Consider the following 13,204-nt stretch of genomic DNA (forward strand, 5'->3'; position numbering starts at 1 on the left):
CACGTGCTGCCTGGCTGTAGCCAGGAGTTTTATCCCTTCCTCCATGACACTGGATTTGCTTAGGCCATGTCTAGATACCGCCATATCGGCGGTTAAAAATCGATTGCTCGGGGATCGATATATCGCGTCTCATCTAGAACGCGATATATCGATCCTGAGCGCACTTATATCGATTCCGGAACTCCACCAACCCCAACGGAGTTCCGGAATCGACATGGCGAGCCGCGGACATCGATCCCACGCGGTGAGGACGGGTGAGTAAATCGATCTTAGATATTCGACTTCAGCTACGTTATTCACGTAGCTGAAGTTGCATATCTAAAATCGATTTTCCCCCGTAGTGTAGACCAGCCCTTAGTCACTTGAAAATACAATGTTATTTTGCAGAGATATTTGTTGCCCTCTTCTGCCCTGGAGAAGAACCTCCTTTGGTTCCTAAATTAAATGCTGTTAAATACTATGCCAAGAAACGAAACAGAGGTTGCACTGAGAGACAAGTACAAATTATGTATTGGTAAATGGGTGTAAGTCAAAGAGAGCCAAAGTAGCTGGTACAAATAGCAAGGGAATCAGAAAATTCCACAACTTAGCTCCTCTCTAGCCTCATATAAGACTGGGCTGCACACAGACTTACACTGAAATAATAATAGCTGTGAATTAAAACCAATTTAGTTATTTCAGTGCAATTCTCTGTGCTGATACGCTTATTTCAGAATAAGGCTGAAGTCAGTTTAGCTAAAGTCAGTAATTATTGACACACAGACTTTCAGTGAAATAACTAAATTCGTTTTAGAAAATCAATTACATTACATTGGTGCAAGTTGGTATGTATATCAGCCTTTTGATTCAACTCTGAATATTGGCTTGAAACTCTAACGATGGTAAAAATTATCCAGTAAATAATATTTGGGGACAAAATGGTTCTAAATTTAAGAATTTCACTCCTTTCATGTATTATTCCTCCTCCACGCCCCCGCTCCCCACTTGTGAATTATTTTGTATAAAGCACTCAGGATAAGTTCATTGTCACAATCTCTATTGTCTTGGTGTTTTGGTGAAAGCTGTATTAGAGCAGTATTCAGGATTGTATTTGTGTGGTTTAAACTATATTACCCTTTGAAATTTACAGCCATATCTGTATTCTGCATTCGGTCTGTACTCTCATACCAGTTTATATACCCATCCTGTCATCTGTAACCTTCCTGGCATTTTATGAGGGACTTCAGGTTGGGAGACATATGCTGGAAGTCTCATGCGGCCAGTAGTTAATCATCATTAGAGTTTCTAAAAATTACAGATGATAAATTTTCTAACACAAAAGGTATTGCACCCAACATGAGATAACTGTTTTGGATCTCATTACGATGGATAAAGATAAATTAATCACTGAATTGGAAGTTGGTTGTTGCTTAGGACTGGTGATCTAACCTGATTATGTTCAACATGGGCAAACAGAAGACAATCCCAACCAACAATAGATAGATTTGGTATCTCAAATAGGCTAATTTCCCAAATCTGAAGAAAATTATGAGCAAATTTGGTTGGAAGGAAAAATTTATACAGGAAAATATGAATGAAAACTGGGAGTTCTTTAAGAAGAGCTTATTAGATGGCCAAAAAGCCATGATTCCACCATCAAGAAAGAGGACAACTTTGGTTAACAGACCATCCACGTTAAGTGGCAAAGTGAAGGCAGCAATCAAAAATAAAAAAGCCACACATAATTAATGGAAAAAGGGGGAAATAACTAACAATTGATATAATTTAGAAGATGTGAAGTGTAGAAAATGATAAGGGCAGCAAAGGGAAAAATCCATGGCTGGCAGGGTTAAAGACAATAAGGATTTTTTTTAAAGTATATTAGGAACAAAAGAAATCCTAACAATGGTATAGGCTTATTATTCAGTGGAGATGGTAAAATTGTTAATAGTGATTCAGAAAAGGCAGAAGTGTTCAGTAAGAATTTCTGTTCTGTATTTGGAATGAAGCAGGTTGATGTACTTATATCACATCAAGATAATGAAGTACTTTCCAGTCCATTAGTAACTAATGCGGTTGTTAAACAACTTTTACTAGGGACAAAAAAATTAAATCATCAGGTCCAAATAACTTGAATCCAAGAGTCCTAAAAGAATTGGTGGAGGAGATGTCTGGCCCTCTGATGTTAATTTTTAACAAACCTTAGAATGCTGGGGAAATTCTAAAAGACCAAAAGAGTTCTAATGTTGTGCCAATATTCAAAAAGGGCAAGTAAGATGATCCAGGGAACTATAGGCCAGTCCTGGACAAAATAAAGGAAAAATTGATATGGGATTCAGTTGATAAAGAATTAAAGGATAGGAATATAATTAATGCCAGTCAACATAATTTTTATGGAAAATAGATCTTGTCAAACAAACCTGATTTCATTCTTTAAGAAGATTACAGGTGCAGTGTATAAAGGTAGCTGCATGGGTGTAATAGACTTTTGTAAGGGGGTTCGGCTAAAAATTAGCACTATTCAGTATCAATAAAGCACACCTAAAATGGATTAAGAATTGGCAAACTGACAGATCTCCTTAAAGAATGAAATCAGGTTTGTTTGACAAGCTCTATTTTCCATTAAAATTATGTTGACTGGCATTAATTGTATTCCTATCCTTTAATTCATCATTGTTCGTCAAATGGGGGTGTATCTACTGGAGTTCTACAGGGATCAGTACTAGGCCTGATGCTATTCAACATTTTCATCAAATCATATGGAAATATAGAACCACTGTTGATAAAATTTGCGGATGACAAAGGTTGGTGGAGGAGTAAATAATCATGAAGACAAGGCAGGCAGAACAATCTGGGTCCCTTGGTAAGTTGGGCCCATTCAAACAAATTGTGTTTTAACAGCCAAAGTAAAGTTATGCATCTAGGAACAAGGAATGCAGGTCATACCTACAGAATGAGATACTGTATCCAGGAAAACAGGGACTCTGAAAAAGGTTTAGGGGTTGGAATGGACAAGCAAGTCAATATGACCTCCCAGTGTGATGCTGTGACAAAAAGGCAAATATGATCCCTAGATATTGTCATGGAGTGTGGGGGAGTCCGGTCCGGCACCCCTCTTCCTGGGACTCCACAGAGACTCTCAGCCAGCCAGTAAAACAGAAGGTTTATTGGACAACAGGAAGGCAGGTTACAGCAGAGCTTGCAGGCACAGTCGGGACCCCTCAGTCGAGTCCTTCTGGGCTTTCAGGGTGCTTGGATCCCAGCTTAGGATTCCCTGAATTCCGCCCACACAGCCCCAAAACAAAACTGAAACTAACCCCCTCCTGCCGGCCCCTTCCTTTGTCTAGCTTCCCAGGCAAAAGTGTTGACCTCCCACCCCCCTTGCCTAGCTCAGGTTACAGGTTCAGGTATAGTCCATCCCCTAAAGTCCTCCCCTGCTTTCCCATCCTCCATGCAGACAGCCCCTACTCCATCACAGATATGTAAACAGGGGAGTAGGCGTAAGGAGATGATTTTACTTCTGTAAACGGCACTGGTGAGACAGATACTGGAATACTGCGTCCAGTTCTGGAGTCCACGTTCTAAAACAGCTGTTGAGAAACTGGAGAGGGTGCAGAAAAGAGCCACAAAAATTATTCGAGAGCTGGAAAAAATGCCTTACAGAGTTCAATCTGACTTAAAGAGCTCAATCTGTTTAGTTTATAATAAAGATGATTCAGGCCTGAGCTACATCTAAATATGTCCCACAGAGATGTAAAGAATGCAGACCCTTGAGAGATGTAGTTAAGCTGGCCTAAACCCAGTGTAGACACTGCTAGATGGATGGAAGAAATCTTCCATCAGCCTAGCTACTGTGTGTTAAGAGGTCTACACTGCAGCACTAGAGTGCTGTAACTGCAGCTGTGGTGTCTGTCACATAGACATGCTCTGAGAGGTGACATGATTACAGGTTATAAGTACCTTTGGGGAGAGAAATACCAGGGATTAAAGAGCTCCTTAATTTAGCAGAGGCTATAACAAGAACCGATGGCTGGAAGATGAAGCCAGACAAATTCAAATTAGAAACCAGGCACCTTTTTTAACAGTGAAGGAGATTGTTCATTGGAACAAAATACCAAGAGAAGTGGTGGATTCTCCATCTCTTGATGTCTTGAAATCAAGAATAGATGCCTTTCTGGCAGATGCTTTATGCAAACATAAGTTATTGGGCTCAGTGCAGGGGTAACGGTGAAATTTAATGGCCTGTGATATATCAGAAGTCAGATGGATGATAACTGTGTGAATGGCTTGCTTTGAATGAATGTATTTTTCTTTATTATTATAATTAACCGTAACACTGAGGATAGTAAAAACTGGAATGAATCTTAAAAGCTTTTAGATTGGATAGGTCATTACAAACATTTTTTCCCAGAGTAGATTTCCCAGGCTTTGTAAGATAGCAGTGTGTGCTCAGTGCACTGTCCAAGTACTAACAAAATAATTTGATGCCAAAACTTGGGCTGGGTGAGACAAACCATGCTGCAGAGATGTGAAACGAGGCCCTAACCCTTTGGTGTTATTGACAATCACATGGAACTTTATGTAAGACTAATGGTATTAACCCTGGTGCCTTGGGCAAATTACAGTCTACCTCCCTAAACTCCTCTTGTGTTTTTAGTTGAACATAATATTCTTTATTTCTTGTCCCAAACTGTCGTGTTGTGTTGCAGTGTGCTGCTAAACACCTTTGTGTTCCCTGAGAGGCCGCTGTGGTGCCAAGAGAGGCCGATCCCTAGCTATCTGGTACCCCTCTTCACTGTAATGTTGTGCAGCTTGCTTCATTGTTTTTAGTAAAGTGCTTGGAGATATTCAGAAGTGCAATGTATTGTCAATGCTAGTGAACACACTCCTAGTCTCTGGTGCATATTAACCACTGGCACACCGCTAATTTGGCCCACTTGCTTTAGTCTGGAACTGAGCATATTGAATAAGTGGGGTCAGTATTCCTCCAACATTCATATACTTCTGCCTTTATTAAGTTACGTTTCTTCCTGACCATTGTGAACCACATGTGAATCAAAGGACTGGATGTGTTCAGTCTGCTGTTGTCAGGATATGGACTCTTCCCAACAGAATGACAAGCAGCATGTAACTTCTCCCCCCAATAAAATCCTAAACAAGCCCAGATCTCAACCTGTTTAGTGAGTCTATAAAAAAGCCTTCCACAAGGATCAACAAATCTATAAAGATGTGGTGCTGCAAAATTACAACACAGCTTGCTTTTTATTACATGGTATGTTTTCCATACAATGGGCTTAATGTGTCTAACGCAGTGTGTCCAATACAAGCAAAATGTGTCATAGCCAATAAATCTATGTAGGCTCTGTATCCAGCTCAGCCCTAGACTTGCTATGGGATCTTGGTAAAGTCACATAAATTCTGTATATTTCAGTTTCCCCATCTCTAAAATGCAGATAACAAAACCTCAGAGAGGGATTGTGAAGCCAAATTCACTAATGTCTGTAAAGCTCTTTGAGGGCCTTGCATGGAAGTGGTTTAAAAGTGCAAAGTCTTAAAGAGGAGGAGACTCTAAGGTTCTGCTTTTTAACCCTGATCTTTGAATTTCCACACTCACTTTTGCATGTGCATCTATTAAACCCACTAACATAGGCTTGCACCAGGTTTGGTTACACACACCATGAAATTTAAGCACCAAATGATCTCATATACATGTATAAAATGACACTTTTGTGTAATAAGCTGTGCTTACAAATGGGAATGTTCAAACCAGAATCGGGCTTGGGACTGGCTAAAATGTTGGCCTTAAATGATTCAGTTCCATACCTTCTAATAGCTACTGTGTTGAAATTACTTGATTCTGTTTTTTATGGCCAATAAATATGCGGCATCATTTAAGAGTCCTTCTATCCTTGTCAGTTCCTATCACAATGTAAACATACCACCAGGTGGTGTGCATGAATACTCAGAGTGAAATTGATAGGAGACAGAAGAACTTGGAATTTCCATATTTGCTCAGACCCTTGGTTCTCATAGTATAGCACTGAGACTTTGGGAGTGCCCAATACCTGATATTTCCAGAGAAGGCAGCCTCACCCCCAAAACAATCCTTTCCCTCCTCTTTCAGACGATGGTGATCAGTTTGCACCCTGGAGGATGAAGCTGCATTTCCTTTGTATCTCTTTATTTTAGCTCCTAGAAGTGATAATTTTATGATTATTTATTAATAACGCTTATTTTTAAAGAAAGATGGAATTATAACTAAGGGTGAACAAGCTAAAGCACATGATGCAACCCACAGCCCACCAGAAAGTTTCATGGATCTTCTATTTCCTGACTTCCCTAAGCTATGGAACGCCATAGACGTTCAGCTACAAGGATGAAGTGAAAATAGATTATCCTGCTAGTAGTCTTTGACTACGGCTGTCTCACAGCAACTTGCTTTCTAGTGACACTCTCTCACTCCCTTTTCCTTACTAGCTTCATACATAAAAGGTTTGCATTTTTTAAAGCTAATTCTCTAGGAGGGTTCAGTAGTGATATAGAATCTAATGCAGTGAGGTCCATCTTTTTATTTAGCCTACTTAGCCAGAGGCACAAGGACATCAAGTGACTTGCACAAGATTGCTCAGTGAGTCAGTGACTGCTCTGGGATGAGAATCAAGATCCTCCTAGCTCTCAGTCTTTTGCACTAGTCACTAGATGCAGGACCTATATTAATCAACAAACACATCTGTTAAATGAAGCTGCTGGGTAAGGGCTCGGACTGAGGTTTGTACCTTCATTTGAGGGCGGCCCTGGTAGTTTTGCAGAACTTTGCCCTGGGAAGCTATGAAAGATGTAGTCAGTGTATATCTAAGAGTTGTATCTGTTCTTATCGATTTAATATGCATATATACACACCCAAGGGTGCTAGGTGCTTTACAGACAAAAAGCGCAACACAGCTCCTGTTGGGAAGATCTTTTGCTAAAGCTCCCATACTACAGGCTGTTCCGGGCAAGAAAACCCCAGTGGGGAGCCCCGGGGTTTCTGCAGGGGTGGCTTCTTGTACCCATGTGAAATAGCTTTCAGCTGCTAGGCCTGAATGAGCAAGTCACAAAGGAGTGGGAGAAGGAAGCAGTGTGAAATAATATTTTTAATTATTACAATTTTACTTATTTCCTTTTAAAAAAATCCTTTAAAAACTAACTCCTGGTCCTTACTACTACAGGAATTATTGTTACTGAACCTGTATTGAACTGCCTGGCCCTTCCCCCTGGATCCAGAAATAGCTACCTAAAGATACATTAGATAAAATTTGATAAATGCCTAATTGATTTAGGAGCCTAAATCTCATGGGGACTTGAACTCCTAAATCACATAGGTGTTTTGAAAATTTTACCAATTTTCAGATAGTTTAGGCCCCAGATTAAGGTTTGGTATGAAAGAGGAGTTCTCATATGACCAGAGACAATCTCAAATATTTATTTGAGGGCCATGTGAAATGCATTTGAACTAGGGCTGTCAAGCGATTAAAAAAATTAATCGCAGTTAATCGCATGATTAAAAAATTAATCACGATTAATTGCACTGTTAAACAATAGAATACCATTTACTGAAATTTTTTTGATATTTTCTACATTTTCAAATATATTGATTTAAATTACAACACAGAATTCAAAGTGTACAGTGCTCACATTATATTATTTTTTATTATAAATATTTGCACTGTAAAAAACAAAAGAAATAGTATTTTTCAATTCACTTAATACAAGTACTGTAGTGCAATATGTTTATCATGAAAGTTGAACTTACAAATTTAGAATTATGTACAAAAAAAACCTGCACTCAAAAATAAAACAGTGTAAAACTTTAGCGCCTACAAGGCCACTCAGTCCTACTTCTTGTTTAGCCAATTGCTCAAACAAGTTTGATTACATTTGCAGGAGATAATGCTGCCCACTTCATGTTTATAATGTCACCTGAAAATGAGAACAGGAGTTTGCATGGCACTGTTGTAGACAGCGTCACAAGATATTTATGTGCCAGATGCATTAAAGATTCATATGTCCCTTCATGCCTCCGCCACCATTCCAGGGGACATGCGTCCATTCAGATGATGAGTTCTGCTTGATATCAATCCAAAGCAGTGCAGACTGACGCATGTTCATTTTCATCATCTGAGTCAGATGCCACCAACAGGAGGTTGGTTTTATTTTTTGGTGGTTCGGGTTCTGAAGTTTCCGCATCAGAGTGTTGCTGTTTTAACTCTTCTGAAAGCATGTTCCATATCTCCTCCCTCTCAGACGTTGGAAGGTACTTCAGATTCTAAACCTTGGGTCAAGTGCTGTAGCTATCTTTAGAAATCTCACATTGGTATCTTCTTTGCATTTTGCTTTGCTTTCAGTGAAAGTGTTCTTAAAATGAACAACATGTGGTGGGTCATCATCTGAGACTGCTATTACATTACATATTTCAGGTATCTAAAAGGGTGTCATCAGGAGGAGGGAGAAAACTTGTTCACCTTAGCCTCTAATGATAGAACAAGAAGCAATGGGCTTAAACTGCAGCAAGGGAGATTTAGGTTGGACATTAGGAAAAAGTTCCTAACTGTCAGGGTAGTTAAACACTGGAATAAATTGCCTAGGGAGGTTGTGGGATCTCCATCTCTGGAGATATTTAAGAATAGGTTAGATAAATGTCTATCAGGGGTGGTCTAGACAGTATTTGGTCCTGCCATGAAGGCAGAGGACTGGACTCGATGACCTCTCGAGGTCCCTTCCAGTCCTAGAGTCTATGAAAAGAGTCTATGAATATGGCAGAATGCGGGTAAAATAGAGCAGGAGACATGCAATTCCCTCCCAAGGAGTTCAGTCACAAATTTAATTAACACTTTATTTTTTAAATGAGCATCAGCAGCATGGAATCATGTCCCCTGGAATGGTGGCCGAAGCATGAAGGGACATATGAATCTTTAATGCATCTGGTACATAAATATCTTGTGACGCTGTCTACAACAGTGCCATGCGAACTCCTGTTCTCATTTTCAGGTGACATCGTAAACATGAAGTGGGCAGCATTATCTCCTGCAAATGTTACCGAACTTGTTTGAGCGATTGGCTAAACAAGAAGTAGGACTGAGTGGAGTTGTAGACACTAAAGTTTTACATTGTTTTATTTTTGAGTGCAGTTATGTAACAAAAAAAGTATACATTTGTAAATTACACTTTCACAATAAAGAGATTGCACTACAGCACTTGTATGAGATGAATTGAAAAATACTATTTCTTTTGTTTATCATTTTTACAGTGCAAATATTTGTAATGAAAAAACATAATATAAAGTGAACACTGTACACTTGGTATTCTATGTTAACTGAAATCAATATATTTGAAAATGTAGAAAAACATCCAAAAATATTTAATACCTTTTACTTGGTATTCTATTGTTTAACAGTGCGATTAAAAGTGCAATTAATCGCGATTATTTTTTTTATCACAGTTTTTTTGAGTTAGTCGTGTGAGTTAACTGCGATTAATCAACAGCCCTAATTTGAGATCATTGTACCTGCAGAATGCAACAATGGGGAACTGCACATGCATCTACCCTTAGTGTGCATGGTCACACCATTGGTATGCACAACTGCAGGGTTTTGCACATGCAGAGGGTGGGTTTTCATTTTAGCAAATCCACCCATTTTACTCGCCCTTGGAAATGGGGGCCAAAATGTCAGTGTAAACAAGATAACCCTTCTTCTAGTCTGTTAGAAACCAAAACACAGCAGCTTGGTTATAGTGCGTGAGGCCCAGAAACTGAAACAGACTATAATCAGGAAATGAAACTAGCTAGCATAGTTTGAAGCTGAGGGAAGAACAAAGAGTAAACAAAAAGGGCAAAAATGTCAAGGGGGACATTTGGGATGAAATCCTGGCCCCACTGAAGTCAATGGCAAAACGCCCATTGATTTAAATGGGGTTAGGATTTTATCTTAGATTTTTAAAAGTCTTTTTAATTTTAATAATAATAAGAAATGCAGGCAAAGATTTAAACACAGAAGATATTATGACCATGCCCACTTAAACTGAAAATGTTCAATGTAAGTGGCATTGCTTTATGTAATCAGAACTGAAATAATCTTTTCTTGAGCTATTTCCATGCCATAGTCAGCTCAGGGGCTGGACTTGATGACTTCTCGAGGCCCCTTCCAGCCCTAAGTTTCTATGGTTCTATAAGGAGAGCCCATATAAGGAGTGTCCTCTTCCCCAGCAATGTATGCCATAATGCTCGGAGACAGACACTGAGTGGGGGCACAGCAGGGATAAAGGTGTAAGAAGCCTTTCTCGCTGCGCGCCATATCCAGGCAGTATCTATTTCTGTGCTACCCAAGGGCAAAGATGATCCCTCCTTGCACCCCGTGGAACAGGGCCCAAATTGGGAGTGGAGAGTAGTGATACTCCCCTAGGCTCCACCCACAAGCCAAGCCCTGCCTATATGGGACACTAAAATGAACTACCTCTCAGAGCAGGTTGGGCAGGTGTTTACAATATGATCATATATGCTCTGGTGGGCTCGGTCTCAGCAGGATTTGTATATGTTCATGGGCAGGGCCAGAAGATGGCAAAGGTACGATAAACAGCCCCCGGTTCCAGAGCCATGTAATGTCAGAGTCTCAGCTATCATTTAAAAAAAGCCAATTGTTTCTAGCCCATGTAACTGCGAAGAAAAGCTCGAAAATGTGACCTAGCTGATGCAGTGACAGGCTCCAGCAGAGGGAGAAGCAGCAGCCATTAGAACTGGGAAGTAAGCTGCCTGACACCACACTCTCCACCAGACCAGACAAGGCCCCCATCACACCCAGGCTGATTGGGGGTTATGTCTGGATGCCCTATGGGGCTTTGCAGGATTGGTTCCCCTTGGTGGGGGTCACATAACCACTTGACCTCTGTTCTACCCCTCTGGCCTTTTGGCTCTACAAGTCAGATTGGAGGGGGAAAAGGTTGTGGTGTCTCCCAAGCAAAATCCATTTGCATCACCAAACAGAGTTGTCAGTAAATTGTGCAGATATTCATAATAAGCTCGTCTCTCTTTTTTCTGACATGCTTTGCTCAGCAGTGAAATAGTTAATGTTGAAATATAAATCATCATACCTGGCCATTGGTGTTAACACTCCACTGAGAATAATGTAGCCATTCATACCTCTCAGTGCGTAATGGGCTGTTCATAGACTCAGCCAGACATCACCATATTTGGGTCAAGTTTTTAAGGATTTCTTCTCAACCCTAACAGCTGAAGACTTCAAAAAATAAAAAAGGAAAGCCGAGATTCTGGAGCACAAGGTGCCAGTCTCAGAATAAGTAACGGATCACTGGCCTGGGCCAGTTAGAATCCTGCCGGGGGGGGGGGGGGGGCTTAATAGTCGAGCCGGAGCAGGTCCGGGAGGGGGAGGACAAACATAAGAACAGCCATACTGGGTCAGACCAATGGTCCATTTAGCCCAGTATCCTGTCTTCTGATAGTGGCCAATGCCAGGTGCTTCAGAGGGTATGAACAGAACAAGCAATTATCAAGTACCATCCCATCGTCCAGTCCCAGCTTCTGGCAGTTGGAGGTTTAGGGAGACCCAGAACATGGGGCTGCATCCCTGACCATCTTGCCTAATAGTCATGGAACTTATTTAATTCATTTTTGAACCCAGTTATATTTTTGGGTTTCACAACATCCCCTGGCAATGAGTTCTAAAGGTTGATTGTGCGCTGTGTGAAGAAATACTTCCTTCTGTTTTAAATCTGCTGCCTGTTAATTTAATTGGGTGATGCCTGGTTCTTGTGTTATGTGAAGGAGTAAAGGGAGACTGTAGGTGGAGAGAAGGACACACTTCAGCATCCCCAGGCATGGTGGGGCAGCTGTGCTCTCCCGGAGACACAACCTCTCCCAGAGCTGTGGTGGGGCACTGTGGCTACATACACCCAGTGCAAGACCCATGAAGTACATTTGAGACCTGTAAGTGGCAGGCTGTTTCTGCATCAAGGTCCCTTCCCTGAGGAACTGCTACAATTGAGATTGTACATTTAAAAAGTGATGTGAATCATTCCATTCCTTGCAAACTAAGGGGTTGTTACATCCACATCCATCCCCACCTCAATCCCCCCCACAAATATTGCTGCACTTGTGGGGGCAGCAATATCCCAGAAAGGACTCGGTAGGGGAAAGTGGCAGTATCGTAGCCAATGAGGTTAATCCGAGGCGCGATTATTGCTAATTGAAAACTTTTCCCTGGTCCTTCCTCCCACTTATAGGCTGTGACTGCCTAGCCCAGGTTCCTCCAGTGAAATGGTAGCTTGCCCTGGTGCACCATTGCTGCTGGCTGATTTTGCCACTAGGATCACTTAGCTTGCAGAACATAGGCAGTGAATCTAACCCTAGATTTCTCACTTCACCTAGGAGTTTTCAACCCCCGCCCCCGATGTAATATGTTACTTTTGTCAGTGTTTATCCGACTGGATCCATGGACCCCAGTAACTTGGGGAGCCCTTTCTGGTGGGTCCCAGGACAACCAGAAAAGATGGAGATTGCAGTGGGAAAGGTTGGGAGAGCAGAGCATGGTTGGTTCACAAGACTATACCATGTAATTTTCTATAGAACGACGCTGCCCTGAGCACCCCCCTCTAGGATGGCTCTTGGAGTTTATCTCGTTGCTGCTTTGTATTTTTCCATGGTTACAGTCTCTGTGTAAGATTCCTGTCTTTTCTCCTGAATAACAATACATTAACAGGTAGTAGATATTTCAGTGTTACTGTTTCTCACTGGCCCTTTCCCAGTGTGATTGTCCAGGTGTGGGCAGCTGTGCCTTTCCCCCGCTATTCCTGTATCTCTTTCGCACAGAGCCTCTCGCCGGTTATTGTATCGCTCTCCGCACAGTCTCACGCCCCCGCGGTGTGTGTATTGTGCTGCCTGTTTCATACAGGAGGTGTGTTTCCCCCCAGACGACAGGATTTCTCCGTGGACACCAGCCCTGGGCTCTCACAATGCTCTCTGCCCAGGCGGACTGGCTGTCGTGTTAGAAAATGGATGGGTTCTTTCTGCTCCTCCCCACACCCACTCTCCCTGCAGCGCCTGTCTCTCCGCGTCCCGCCCCCCGTGTCACTGCCTGCCCCCCACGCGCAGCGGGGCTCACCGCCCGGGTCCGTCTGTCTGTCCCTGCAGCGCGTCCCTCTTCACCCCGGGGCGCCCGCCCCCGCCCCCGCTCCC

General features: G+C 41.8%; 1 protein-coding gene and 1 pseudogene across 1 annotated transcript in view; both read left to right on the forward strand.

Moving 5' to 3' along the window:
• Nucleotides 1-13,204, forward strand: part of NOL4L (nucleolar protein 4 like) — a 99,278-nt gene that overhangs the window by 47,183 nt on the left and 38,891 nt on the right. The gene's annotated exons all lie outside the window — the stretch shown is intronic.
• LOC116814666 (U4 spliceosomal RNA) lies at nt 12,154-12,236 on the forward strand (annotated as a pseudogene).

This window comes from Chelonoidis abingdonii, chromosome 14 (genome assembly GCF_003597395.2).
Source record: "Chelonoidis abingdonii isolate Lonesome George chromosome 14, CheloAbing_2.0, whole genome shotgun sequence".
NCBI lineage: Eukaryota > Metazoa > Chordata > Testudines > Testudinidae > Chelonoidis > Chelonoidis abingdonii.